Below are 13,307 nucleotides of genomic sequence, written 5' to 3' on the forward strand. Positions count from 1 at the left end.
GTCTGCCCTGACACGCTGTAATTACAGTGCATTGGAGCAGCTTCTGGTCTCATGTACGGGCTCCCATAGAAAAGTAGGAGTCAAAGGGCAAAACAGGATTGTCACTGACTAAACTCTTCTAGTTGAGTGTCTAACTTGATCTTAAAACTTCCAAGTGTGGAGATTCTACAACCTTTCTGAGTAGCCTGTTCCAATGCTTGGCCACTCTTATTGGTCTTACTTATAGCTAACCTCAATTTCATTACTGCATTTTAAATTTAAGTTACTGCATTTAGGTTAAAAAATCAATTGAAGTTAGAGATGTAAAATGATTGTTTAGTAAGGTACTTATTTAGTAACTCCAAACTATATTTTTTAATTGTTGCAAAATTGCTGGAGTTTAATTGTATATAAATGATAACTAATTGACCTACAGGTCACAAAATGAGTCATCTATTCTCACAGTCAGATGATGCATTAGCAATAGTTTCATTTAGTAACCCTTTTATAAATGCAACCTTTCAACAAAAAGAAAAAAATCTTCAGGTGAAAAATTAATACTATACCTTATGCAATACAAAAATCTTGGAGCTAATAGTTTTTTCCTTGTATTACAGTGTAACATTTTGGTTTGGTCTGAATGGCATTTCTTTTTTCCTGAATTGTCCAATATATGTGTCTATTATATGAAACATAGGTTTCCTTCTATCTTTAAAGCTATTTAGTTCTGTAGAATAACTTAAATAAATTCTCTCTTTAGGCAACCTTGAAGTGAGGTTTACTTTCTTTTTTAATTGGAAAATCAGTTTTACCATGGCTAAAGGGAGGGTTTACTAGAAGATATATTTACTGTGTGACTTAGTACTATATTACTCTTATGAGCAATAATGATGATTTTATGTTTTCAAATAAATGCATTGGAATTACTTTAACAATATGCTACCATAGGTCAGGGTAAAAACCTAATAAAAATTGAAAATTTGGTACATTTCCTATTTAAAATAATTTCCTAGGGTAAAAACTGCATTCAGTTACTGTAATGTAATCAATATTTTTACCTCTTACTACTAAAAGAGTTGGATTTGTGTGGGTTAAGGAAAACACAGCTGTTGGACCTGAGTAATTATCTCATTAAAAGAGTCTCCATGTGATAGTCTGTACTCTGTGTTGATGAAAAAAGATGTGGTTAGATACTTCTTTTTTCCCTCTTAGAGATGGTCAGAAAATTGAATTTGTAACACCATCATTGGTTCTGATTCTGAATAAAAAAACCATTTCTAATTGAAAGTATAGAGTCTGAAAAACAATATTTTAATACAATTGAATTGTTTAATGTCTATTATGTCAAAAGTATATAATATATAATTTAGTAAAGTATTACAAAAATATGTCAAAATAAAAAAAATTAAACCAAGAGTCAAAATAATCCATTTTGGTGTTTCCTATATAAAATTGAAATCAATACTTTCCTATGAAATATTCTCTATTTTGATAAAATATATCTTTGAATAAAAACTTTTATTACTAGTTTTTTCCATGGGCTCTAGTAATATTTTATATAATAGCAATCATTTTCCTCCCCCAGCCAGCATCTAAACAGGTTGCTATTTATCAAATAGAACATATAAGATAATAGACCTTTTATTTATTCAACAAATATTCGATATTTTTGATGAGGTTCTATGTCAGAAACCAGACATGAACTTTTAAATTTTTTTAGCTCATTATGCTTCTTCAGGAAAAAAAAACCCAGAGATGAGGCAGAGATGAAAACCTGGAAAAGCCACAATCATATTCCTACAAATTCAGTTTATAATAATTCAGAGCTTCCTACTTCATAAATAAGAGCTGATGTAGAGCTGATTATTTACAGTTCTAGATATAGCTATCTGTGCAAACCTATGGATCAGCAAATTGTTCTCCCTCATATCAAACTTCCCTTTCTTAAGACCAATAAAGGTATTATTAGGGTATCAACTTTATCACAACTACAGAGGATTTTATCACTGAACTCCATTATTGGCCAAAATGTCCTCCTGCAAAGCCCAACTAATTATCATTCAAGAGGTCATCATGATGGAGCAATGAATGAACAAGTCCTTTTGCAAAAGACTTAGAGATTCCTTAAAGAATATACACTGAATATTTATGTACCTTCATCCTGAAGCACAGGTGTGAATGTAGTGTTCTTCTCACTTTTAACCTGATCATCAATTAGCAGTTTTAGATTTCTCACCTCACTAAATTTAATTATGTTTATTGAAATATATTCCACTATGGATAACTTTGACATGCTGAGTACTTTTATATTAAAAATATCCTTTTGATTATAATGTATATTAAGGAATATGTTTAATCTGAATGGCTTAAAAGTCATTAAATAATATTTAAATATAAAAAGAATTATGTATCTTTTGGAAAAAAAAATGCTGGTGCTTTCTATTATGAAATATCTCAGCTCATTAAGTAGCCCACATAAGTGCTAATCTGTTGAGTAATTATGTCTGAATAGAAACTTTCATGGTAGCTAAAGATGCACCCTACGACCTGTGAAATTGCCTAACCAGAGTTAACTTCCATGTTTAAGTTCTCTTTTGCTCATTTTGAGAAAGTCCATGTTATTAAAGCTTTCCATCTAGTTGTAACACTGTTTGATAGATAGAGGAAACTGTATTCTTAGCTGAACAATATACGATTTTACAGGTTGCTTTGAATAATGTAACCTCTCAAGATGTATTGTTTGACCTATTCAGTGTTTAAACGAGGAAGATGACGTTCTATTTACTAGAGTTGCTAGGAATAGTGGTCTTTGCATTGTATGAATGGTAAATTCCATTTTAAATCTTCTTGGAGTTTAGTAGTGCTACTCAACTACCATTTTTTGTCTGTGAAATGTAGTCTGATTCAATCTGCTGTAACATCCAGCAAGGAAGACAAACGATATCTTTATACTGATAATTTATGACCATCTTTGCCTCAGTCCCTATTTTAAACCTTCCAGTTTTTACCCCTGGCTATCTGTGTGAAAATACTAATTTTCATATGTAGACATGCAGACTTATTTATACAATAGAAAATGTTGACATCTCATGGCTAGATGTGGTTCAAACACCATGGGAGAAATAATGGAAATGGCATACTTTTGCCAGAAGATGTGTGTATATGTTTAATATTGTCAGAAGACCTGCTATATTTCAAGAGGGAGATGAGCATGAAATCAAGGAATTACTATTGTATGAACCATGTCCCCCACATATTCTCTTAAGATTATATTTGGTGCAAGTTAATGATGTCCCAAACTATATTAAATTAACTTGTGCAACTTGGATTTATTGGATTTATTGTCTTCCTCCACAACAGCACATATGGTTTATTTGCTACAGTTACCTTAATATTTGGACAATCTAGGACATTAAGAGGCTCAAGACTGTGATCAATAGAGGAAGACTTTTGTGACTAGTTTTTTTCTAGTCATATTTTTTGCCTAAGTATTTTTGATAGTCCACAGTCCTGTTGCCTACTGGCATTATGTTTGGATGCTAATGCTAATCAGCAATTCTCCTTTTTATCATTTGCTATGAAAATGAAGATTTGACTAAAAACTAAAAGTAAAAATCTAGGCAGGGCTAGTTTTGAGGAGTTTCCCATTTTGGCAAAGTTTGGCAAGAAAAAGCATCAATATTTTCAAAAGGTCCTAGTTCAATATTTGCCTGCTCTGATTCACCAGAGATCCAGTGTGTTGGAGCAGACTCGATTAATCGACTCTGTGGAGCGTGCAAGCTTTCGCACCTGGCGGTGCATTGTGTGGATTTGTATAAATGGAGAAATGTGTATCAGCACTTGTAAAATGGCAGCAGTATGCTTTTGAACTAAAGCACGTTTGATGGGTTTTAGTTCAAAAGCACTGTGCCAGTGTTTTCTCAGAGATGATATGCATTTTGCTGTTTATACAAATGCATGTGCTTTTAAGTTCACTTTTAAAAGTGCCTGGCACTGCAGCACAAGCATATGTACAAATGTCTGAAGAGTCCAGCCAGAGTAGCATGTTATCTCCCTGGACCGATGTAAGGGGCCAGGAGCAAAGCACACTGGCTGGGATGCTGTGACTTCTTCAAGGAGGCATGAATATTGAAGTTCACTCTTTCAGGAGAGAGTGTCCAGAAGCAAGTTAAACCTGGTTGTACCTAGGTTATTTTTCTCCTGAAATAGCTATTTTTGCTCAGGGAGAAAAATCCTAAAAGTCTGTGCACTTGTCATTTGTACTGGGCAAGCAGTGATGTCTATACGTGGCCTGTATGTTTTTTGTGGAGAGAACTCTCAAAACATTTTTTAGTTTTAACTCTTTCCTATATTCAGTCCATTTTCTGAGATACTCTGTCATTTTTATTAGGTTTTAACAGTACAAGCTCTGTTTCAAATATGAGTATTACAATGTAATATAGATGAACCTAAACTAGCTTGTTTAGAATAACCTACCTTCAGTGGCACAGCGCCCCCAGCTGGCTAGTTTACATTGCTGATAGTTGCTTAAGTATTGCCAGACAGTAATCTAGCCTTAACATTTGATACTTAAATGACTTATTTTAGCAATCAGTAGTGATAATATCAGTTGACCTTATTATATTTAGGTTTAAACATCTGTTCATCTGTAACCTTGAATTTAAATCCAAACCACTTTGCAAGTAAACATCTCACAGAAGCTTTACATTATTTCTAAAAAACCCCTAGCTTTTATATGAAAAATTTTCCACCTGTATAAGTTTTCCTTAAAGTTACATATTTTTTATGCAATAAGAAAAACCTTCCTAAAATGCATGAAGAAAACAGAAGGAAGGGTCTTGACAAAGTAGACGCTACTTTTCTCTTTGAGATTCTAAAAAAAGGCATATCTTCACAGTCTTTAACAAGGTAGGGACGTCTCTCTTTCTGAGAAAACAAAAGGCACCTGGGGTATTTGCCTTTTAGCTAATCTTTAAGACCACAATCTACAGTAGTTTTATCCACCGTTCATGATTCAATTCCCAACAAACGCTCAATCAGAAAAATTGAAAATATTTCATTATAATTATATTTCAAAATATATTCATAAATCAATCATATAGATTATCACAACTAAATATAATTAATAAAATCAAGTCTGTGATTGTAACCAGAAGGCATGAATACAGATTTATAGACAAGGGAGAAGTATTCTTGAAGTTTCATGTGCTTGTCATGTATTAGAAGAGGGAAGTACTCTTGTACCAGTTCTTTCAGTCCATTAAAAAACAAAAACACACATTTAAACTGTTATTCTTCAAATTCCATACATGTAAAAGAATGTATACGTTTTTCAAGGTTTATTAAAAATGTTGGCAAGTTATTTTTAAACAGGCTAACATCATAAGAATTACAATAATTTTCTTTAATGATAATTTTGGGTTCAATCTTTAGGTGGTAAACTACCATATTAAGTTATTTTGAACTCTGTAGTTATAACTCTGAGGTACATTGTAATATTTATTCAAATCATTCCTGATTCCTGGAAGAGGAACAATAACTGTTGTCAAACATGAAAGACAAGGAGTTCTTCTCTGTGATCTATTTTTCCAATCTGAAGACAAAAGAAAAAAATGCAAAGGATAAAAAAAAATAGATTAACAGAAAAATCATGAATATTTTTGTTCTTAAAATAAATAATTAAATTTTTGAATACTCCAAAAATACAAGCAGTTTTAAACATGGTCTAAACAGATTTTTTTCTTTACAAAAGAAAATTCAGCAACCTACCAAAACTTTGCAGCACCTCAAATATATAAAATTTCTTCCACATATAATTTGTATATAAAATATTTTTAGTGGGATGTCTCTAGGTATTGAAGAGGCAATGAAAATATTGAAGCCATGGTAATCAATCTTGCATTCAAGACCAGAATGAAATATTGTTTGTACACTAGGTGTGACTGACTGATGCTGTTAGGGTATGCACAGGCCTAGCCTATGATCAACATAGCTAAGATTAAGTCAATCTAAATACCTAATCTTAGTCACACAAAGGCTTAAATTACCCTGAAAGTGGCATACCTTATCTAAGTTAATACACCTGAGCAGTGGACTAAAAAATGTTTAATATGATCTTGCAAACACCTGTATACATTCTCAGCACAGCCCCACAGCTGAGAAAGCCAAGCTGCTTGCTTCATCTCCAGGACTGTGCTATTCCCACCCACTCCCAATACTGACTAGGGTACTGTTAGGCCCCCAATCCCCTCTGACCAAGAAACTTCCCTGCAGACTGACCAACCACACTCTCTGGACCTGTTAACCCCTCCAGCCTTGCCAGCCCCTACCATGGACCCACTACCCCTCTCCCCAAATTCCTCCTGTCCTTCTCTTCACCCTGAGTTACTTACTTTGGCAAGGGTGACTGGTGCCTCCCAAATCTGGGGGGCACCAGATTGCTGATGGGGGGAGTCCCCCAGCAGCTGATTGCCAACTGGGTGGGTCTCCCAGTTGCTGATTGCCAAGCCAGCAGCAAAACCAGAAGTATACTTCTAGTTTCATGGCTGGCACTTTCAAGGGGTGCACGGCTGATCTCAGGCAGTGTACGTGCACCCGTGTGGACCCCCGTATGCATCACCAATGAATGTACCCTGGTTTCCCTCATGCAGTTCCTGGGAGCAGCAATGGCTGCATATGCTTCTCCCTGTCTATATTCATGCAGCTTAAGTGAAAAGACAAGCCTTGAAAAAGACCAGCTTCTTACTGATTACAATTATTGACATTATTCTTTTAGTTTAGGTTGAATACCTTGAAACTTCAGTAAAGTTTGGTTTCCCAGTGATGACTCTTTTAGTATGTGGGGAGCCATGAGTGACTAATTAAAACTTCTGGAAATAAAGGAACACAAAGTTGTTCCACATTTTGCTACCTGAAGCTGGAACTTGTGACTGAGAATGATTCAATAAGGGCATTTTATGATAACAAGACAAGAAGAATTTCTAATGTTCTGTTATTTGTGTCGTGTTCTGTAGATTTGAATTCCAGCAGTTCTAGCATGTGTTCCAACTGCCTTCACTGTGCAGCAGTATTGAATTATTTGAAGCAATTTGGCAGAGCTATAATTGGAATATGATGAAAGCTGCTTTTCACTTCAAACATAGAGTGTTACTTCAAGTATGCCTTTTTCTGAAGTGTCTTCTTGCCTTGGTGATTGCATACATGATGGCTGACTCCTGGGTCTGCTGAGAAATAAACAGCAGCAATGTCTAAGGTCAAGGATCAAGTAGAAATACCACTGCAGACTTACTAAACCTAAGCGATCTTTGCAGAGTAGGCTCAATAGTAGGTAGTTCCTGTTTCCAAAGCTGGCCCTAAGAAAGCCTTAGACTTTATCCTACTGTAATTTTGCTCTGTACCTGAAGGATCCTGTAGCACCTTTGAGAGTGGAATACTATATACTTGCTAGGTTATTACTTCTAAACACTATATCAGAGATTTTTTTTAACAGGGACTTTTAATCACAAAAGACGTTGAATACTGTCCTCCCTAATAACAATGCCTTGTCTTTGTAGATAGTTACAGGTTTGTTCCTCTCAACTTTTCAATATAAATTAAATTCAAGCTAGCGATTTTTTTCTGGCATTTGAATTTAGTAAAGAAGAGTGGTTCAAGCTCTTTTTAGTTTATCTTTTATTAAGTCTCAGTTCTGTTGTCATAAAGGTTGAGCAACAATTTCTGCTTAAAGGTTTGCAATTCTAAGTACTTTAAATCTGAAAGATTATTTAGATTGTCCTGAAATTTTCTGAGCCATGTGAGGACATAAGGTAAAATCACTGGTTCAAATTTATAAAGGAGATCCAGAAATGAAATACAGCTCTCCTAAAAATTAGCATTAAAGAGAAAAAATCACTTGATTATCTAGTTCTTATCATTTTAAAGACTGCCTAGAAAGCTTCAAGCATGAAATTCTGTTATCCTTTGTGTGCCTGAATAACACATATCTAGCTGTGTAAGCGATTTTTTGGCACTTATGCACTAGTTGTGATTCTTTTCTGTGAATGGAAGTGTGCATGTGTGGACTGAGAATTTGCAGTTGGTGGACATGTATGCATGTAAGTTGTGGAAAAGTGATGGAGGAGGGGCCATCCCATATTTTGGTGGTGAGGGCTTTTTCTCAGAGAGCAGGAACCCAGAGAGGGTTAGAACCTGCATCAACTGCCTCAGATTAGACAATATTAAGACCTTTCTTCAGTGTCCATTTCAAATATAGCCTCTTGGAAGCTGAGCGAGGGAAATATGTGGGACCAGGAAAAACCAAAACAAGCTGGAGTGTGGGTTTCTCAGTGAGGTATGTTTTAGGGCTGTGTGAAGCTTCATGTGCTGATTTGATTTGAAGGACATTTGGCCTAATTCAGTGGCCAAATCTCCAAATCGAAATCAAATCAGGGGACCAATTAAAAGGTCCAAATTGATTCAAAGCTCTCTGAATCTTTGGAAAAGATTCGGAGAGCTTCGATGATTTGGACAATCCCCACTGGCTGCACCAGGGAGCTGGACTTGGAGCTGGTAAGTAGGGATGGGGGAGGGGACAGGGCGACCCCTGCCAGGCCCCATCCCCTGCCTGCTCCCTCAGCCCCTCCCCACAGCTGCCCTGCCCACCCCAGCTCTCACCCTTTAAGAAAAAAAACCCGAGAAAAAACCCAGGATTTTTCACTCCTGCAACAGCCTCAGGGCTTTGGGGGCTCATGCAGAGCCCCCCACGTGGTGCAGGACAGTGGGGGGCAGCAGGGATCACCCCCCCTCCCACTGGGCAGTGAGTCAGGGGTGTTGTTTTTTTTTTCCTTAAAGGGCCGGAGCTGGGGTAGGCTGGGCAGCCATGGGGGGGACTGGGGAAGTAGGGGGGCAGGGGACTCATGCAGAGCCCCCCATGCAGCCCCAATGGAGGGCCCCCCACTGGGGAGCAGTGGGGATCAACCCCCACCCAGCAGCACCCGGTGAATCAGGACTTTTTTTTTTCAAAGTGCTGGGAGCTGGGGTGAGCATAGCAGCCATTTCAGGGGATGGAAGAGCGGGCAGGGGATTGGCCTGGTCTGGCCTGGGTGATTCAGAATTTCAACAGCAGCCGAATCGCTGAATTAGATTTGGCTAAATTGATTCAAGACAGTGATTCGAATCACCGAATTGAATCACTGTTTCCCGAATCGGCTGAATCTGAAGTGAATACTAGCCACTTCACACAGGCCTATCATGTTTTTTTGGAAGGGAACAGGTGCTGGAAAATTGCTCCTAATATGTGAGAAATGTCCACATGGCACAGGTCACCATCTATTTAATGTAATGACTAGTAAATGCACACTGCAGTAACTCAAATTAAAAATAAGTTCTGGAGAGAGTTGTAGATAGTGCCTAACTCATGGCATGGTGGCAAGAAGCATGCTCTGGGAAGATAGAAATGAAGATTCAAACCCTATTTATTTGAGGGGGGCCTAAAACCTGGCTCTCCTGCTTGTAGGTCAAGTTATCTAACCACTCAGCTACTGGGGTCAAAGCATGGAGTTATTGTCAGTGTCCTCTCTAACATCCATTGGTTATGAATTTTTGGCTGGCTGCATTTTCATAACTTACACATATGAAAGCATCCTAAATGGATATGCATACATAGCCACGTGCATGTGCAAATGTTTAGGTAACTATGTGTACACACTGTGCATTTACAGCATAGTGGTAATAGGACTGCAGCTTGTATACAAATGCAAAAAGCATCGTAAAAAGCACCAGCTAGAAAACTTCCTTTTAGGTGCACAAAATGAGAAGGCATTCCAGCCCTAGAGTATGTACAGATATTCAGGAATGTTAGGGGGAGTTTAGATAGATCTAAGACCACTGGATCTAAGGTAAGTTGGGATGGGGGGATCCTACAGAGGGGATCTTGGGGGGATTAGGGGAGCAAGCAGGCTTCAGAAGGGGGATATGGGGAATTGGGAAGCAGATGGGGTCTATGGGGTGTCAGGGGGAAATTGGAGGGGCAGCCAGGGACTTCTGGGTGTTGCTGGATTGCAAAAGTCTCCTAGCATCCACAGGGAGGATCCATGGGACCAAGGACTATTTTTAGCCTCCCAACCCCTCCCCACCCCCAGACCAACAACTCCCTGGTGAACTAACCCCTGCATCCTGCCTTTCTCCCCACCCAAACTTACTTCCTTGGCTTCTGGTAGGAGAATGCCAGTAAACCAGCACTGGGAGTGGTGTGCAGGTGGGAGTGGTGTGGGTTGGTGGGCTCAGGAGGGGAGGATGTCTAGTCTGTGGGAGAGGTTTGTCTGAGTGTGGTGGGAGGGGGTAGGGGGATAAAAATTGCTTGGTTCTAGGGAGGGGGTAGGAAGAGTGCAGCCTCAGGAAAAATGAAGCTGGGCTACAAATTGAATGGGAGCTAAACAGTTTTAAAATGGCCAACCTGATCTAAGTTAGGGTGCAGACAGAAGTGACAATTTTTGCTCAATCTGGCCACAGAAAGCAGTTTACATCTGTGACAAAACACAAGTGCATGGGTGCAGACAAATATTAAAAAGTGGCCAATTAGGTGAAAATCTGAGCCCTCATTGCATGAGATATTAGATGAAGATATTTCAAAAGGTAGTGTCTTCTGTAACTTGTGTCTGTGGACCTGGCAGCCTGTTGCTGTTTTCAGAATGGGAGTGGGGAAAGGGAGTGGAGGGAGTTCAGTCTGGGGCTTTTTCACCACCCATAAAGGTTGGGGTGGGTGGGGGCTCCAATTCACCCACCTAACTCTTCAGCATCTTCTGGGAAGCCCCAAGATGAGCTCCCTCTGCTACCTTCCCCCTCCCATTCTGAAAACAGTGAGCATGGGCAGAGAACTGTGACTGTTACTATAGGAACCTGGCTGCATGCTCCCAGCCACAGCTAGATTCCCTTCCTCCCTGGAGCCAACAATGAACTTCTGTTTGGTCTGGGATTATCATTGTAACTCAGGACGCTTTGCAGAAAATGTTTTGAGTTACATCTGGGAGCTGCATTTCTGTTTGTACCCATACCCTACCTTAAGGGTAGGGGTAATTTAGATTGGGTCTGCCATTTTTAGATTGATCTTACCTTCCTAGAACTTCTGTACAGTTTGTGCTTCTATCAACATAACTGAGGCTACCTAAGGACACCTATACACAAATACAGAGGCAGTTCTGACATGCTGGAATTCCAGTGCATCAGAACAGACTTGATTAATCAAGTCTTCTAGAGTACGGTAAGAACTGCACTCCAACAGCCTTCTACCTCTCAGTGTCCCCATGCTTAAAAATGGTGGTGGAGGTACTTGAACTAAGGCCTGTTGAATGAGTTTGGTTCAAGTGCCCCACCTCCATATTCAAGAACAGGGACAGAAAAGTGCCCTAAGTGTAAGGTTCACACCTGGGCACACTAAGTTAGATTGGGTAGCTATTTTTAACTTGAACTAACCTCCCCCTAACCTCCCCAGATGTCTGTATGCATCTTCCCTAATCTTCTCCAGCTGATCTCATTTACTCAGTATTTATCTACTATATAGCACTCCTTTGGGGAAGTGATATTGATAAAGTTATTTACCTTGAAGTTTGGATCTACAGGTTACCAGGTGCTAAGCTGCTGAGCCAAGAAAAAGAAAAATATGCATGGGGTGCTCAGAACATTTTCAGGTTGATATAACTTATTTGGCATATGATGAGGGAATATGGGAGAAGAGGGAAAAATGTGTCAGGGTGCTTAAGGAATTCAACAGTATTGCAAGCTGAAAAGATATAGTGAGGAAGATGGGTAATAAAAGGTAGAGAAGTTGGGTAAGATAGGGAAAATAGATGGGGGATTAACGATGGAGGTGAAGAAAGAAGGATGGCATGTACCTTCACTTTTTATTTTCTGGTTTTCAGAGACTTACCTTTAGCTATTCTCTGTATTCTGAAAGGGACATCCTTAAATTCATATGAACAGAGTTAACTCAGAAGTTTCCTTAATCTTTGTATTTTCTGTTGCCACTGCAATATAATTGAAATGCAAAATAACATTGTTCCTGTGTGATTATAATAAGGACAGTATGCTACATTTTAATAGTTTCATTGATTAAAGTAGCTCTGTGTGCATGTGTGCACATGCATGCATGTGCACAACATATATAAATAGAACTGAAAATAAAAGATTTTGGCAGACAAAATACTAGTGACTATATTGCTTTTGCAAATATTGTCCAATGGCAAAATATTCAATCTCACAAGGAAGTATCAGACATATGATATAGTACTTCCTTAAAGTTTAAGGATTAACATATATTTCTGAGACCTCCAGTCAAATGCATAGGCTGTACAGAGTGCAAAGCGTCATCATGGCACACAAAAAAAAAGCAAAGATGGACCTTATTACTATGCTGAAATCTTTTTTTCAGACTCCATGGGCTTTTTGACTTTGGAACTTGATCCAATGGCATGCCTTTGACCTTCGCTCAGATCTGAAACTACTTTCCATCCCTGTCCTCCTTAGAAAACTTTTCAAATTGTATTTTTACTGCATTTACTCAAATATGACAACCCCCCAGTAATTAGATTCTATATATGGAAAATTTATAAATTTGTTTTAATTCTCCAGGTAGAGAATCTAAGTATTGAAGGGTTGCCTTGAATCTCTGCCCCCACTCCTACACCAGGGAAAGCAGGGGTGATGGTGAGGTGGGGGTGAGGGCAGGTGCCCCCCTTTCCTTCTACCCCATCCACTTCTCCCTGCAGCCTTCCTGGCCCCTTGCCACCTGCTCCCCACCAGCTCCCCACAGCCTCTGCCCCTCTCCCCCAGTCTCCGCCTCATTTCCCCTTCTCCCTAGTTTGCCCCAAACTCCCCCCAGTCTCTCCCCCTTCCTTCCCAGCTCCCCAGGCTCTCCCTCTCCCCTGTCATCGTACTGTTCGACACTGCTTGTGCTGCGCTACTCTATCCCGGAAAACAACATATGGAAACTCAGCCTTTATCTGGCCAATAACTGGGTGGTGTAGCTGATTGTTCCAGCAGGCAATGCAGCAGTATCGTCACTGCTGATTGGCCAGGCAGTAAAAGGAGTTTCCACATGGTATGTGCTGGGGCGAGACCCCAGCCTGAACCTGAGCCAGAGCCAAACTGCACCTAACAGTAAGGGGGGGCAGGGGTAGACAGAAGCTGCAGAGGAAATGAGTGGGGGGTAGGAGACTGCTGTGTGTCTGACTCTGGCCTCAATCCAGGCTTAGGGCTAGAGTCAGAGCCACAGCAGTTGCCTTCTCCCCCCTCTGCTTCATATGTAAATATCAATGAGAGCCTTTTTCCCTGTGCTGATTGGGGGGGGGGGGGAA

Source organism: Gavialis gangeticus, unplaced genomic scaffold, assembly GCF_001723915.1.
Source record: "Gavialis gangeticus isolate Ggan-Ray unplaced genomic scaffold, GavGan_comp1, whole genome shotgun sequence".
Taxonomy (NCBI): Eukaryota; Metazoa; Chordata; order Crocodylia; family Gavialidae; genus Gavialis; species Gavialis gangeticus.